Source organism: Helianthus annuus, chromosome 9, assembly GCF_002127325.2.
Source record: "Helianthus annuus cultivar XRQ/B chromosome 9, HanXRQr2.0-SUNRISE, whole genome shotgun sequence".
Lineage (NCBI taxonomy): Eukaryota > Viridiplantae > Streptophyta > Magnoliopsida > Asterales > Asteraceae > Helianthus > Helianthus annuus.
This window is the reverse complement of record NC_035441.2, coordinates 115125565-115127619: the sequence shown is the minus strand read 5'-3', so window position 1 is coordinate 115127619 and position 2055 is coordinate 115125565.

Genomic DNA, 2055 nt, shown 5'->3' with positions numbered 1-2055 from the left:
CAAGAAGTGTTAGAAGCCCTTAGACGAGAGAAGCTATACGCAAAATTCTCTAAATGTGCCTTTTGGTTACGAGAGGTACAATTTCTTGGCCACATTATAAGTGCCGACGGAGTACTAGTGGATCCGTCAAAGGTTGAGGCGGTGGCAAAGTGGAATTCCCCAAAGAACCCTTCTGAAATTAGAAGCTTTTTTGGACTTGCGGGATATTATAGGAGATTTATTCAAGATTTCTCCAAGATTGCGTTACCACTAACCAAGCTGACCCGAAAGACAGAAAGATTCATCTGGGGCGTTGAACAAGAGACAACATTTCAAACGCTAAAAGAAAAATTAACTCAAGCTCCGGTACTAACACTACCGGACGGAGTTGAAGACATGGAGGTTTATTCGGATGCTTCACTATCGGGACTCAGATGTGTATTGATGCAACGGGGCAAGGTGATAGCCTATGCCTCGAGGCAATTAAAGATACACGAACGGAAATATCCTACGCACGATCTCGAGTTGGCGGCGGTAGTGTTTGCATTAAAAATATGGAGGCACTACTTGTACGGAATAAAGTGCACCATATTCACCGACCACAAGAGTTTGAAATACTTCTTCGATCAGAAGGAGTTAAATATGCGACAAAGGCGGTGGCTGGAAACGGTGAAGGATTACGATTGTGAAATACGTTATCACCCAGGAAAGGCTAATGTAGTGGCCGATGCGCTGAGCCGCAAAACGGATTATACCCCAATACGGGTACGATCAATGCAACTGGTTGTGACTTCAAGCTTGCTAGAACGAATTAGAGAAGCACAAGATGAAGCTGTAAAGGCAGAAAACTGGAAAAAGGAAAGAATTATCGGCCAAGTTAAGGACCTAGAGGTAGGCAGTCACGGCCTGAAGACTCGTTTTAATAGAATCTGGGTCCCTAACACATGTGGGGTTAAAAAGCTTCTACTTGATGAAGCTCATAAATCCCGTTATTCCATTCACCCTGGAGCGACCAAGATGTATCATGATTTGAAGCAAAATTATTGGTGGCCCGGAATGAAGCGGGACACCGTGAAGTACGTGGAAAAGTGTTTGACGTGCTTGCAAGTCAAGGCGGAACATCAAAAACCATATGGTAAACTTCAACCGTTGGAAATTCCGGTTTGGAAATGGGAGCAAATTACGATGGACCTATTGACCAAACTGCCTAAAACAAGTCGTGGTTTTGATGCTATTTGGGTAGTAGTAGATAGGTTAACCAAAAGCGCTCACTTTATTCCCATTCGTGAGACTTATACTTCGGAGAAAATGTCGGAGGTTTACACCAACGAAATCATAGCAAGACATGGGGTACCGATATCCATTGTGTCAGACAGAGATACCCGGTTTACTTCAAAATTCTGGCGTGAATTCCAAGAACAGATGGGAACTAAATTGTTCCTTAGCACTGCTTACCATCCACAAACGGATGTGCAGAGCGAAAGAACAATACAGACACTGGGTGATATGTTACGGGCTTGCATTATCGACTTTGGGGGTAGTTGGGATGTTCATTTACCCTTGGTCGAATTTGCATATAACAATAGCTATCACGCGAGCATTAAAATGGCCCCGTATGAACTATTGTATGGTAGAAAGTGTCGGACTCCAGTATGTTGGGGAGAAGTGGGTCCGCGAGGGATAGCACCAACTGATATAATCCGAGCTACTAATGCGAAAATTGACATAGTTCGGACACACTTGAAAGCAGCTCAAGACCGGCAAAAGGCATACACAGATAAAAGAAATAGGCCGATTGAATTTCAGGTTGGCGATATGGTCATGTTAAAGGTTTCCCCATGGAAGGGTATCATTAGATTCAGAAAAAGGGGAAAGTTAAGCCCGAGATTTATTGGGCCATTTAGAATCACTGAACGGGTTGGTAAAGTGGCTTATCGACTTGAATTACCCAAAGAGTTGAGTGGAATTCATAGCACTTTCCACGTATCACATCTTCGAAAATGTTTGGCCGACGAAACTGCTCATATCCACTACGATGACATCGAGGTGGATAACAGCCTCAACTATGCGGTAAAA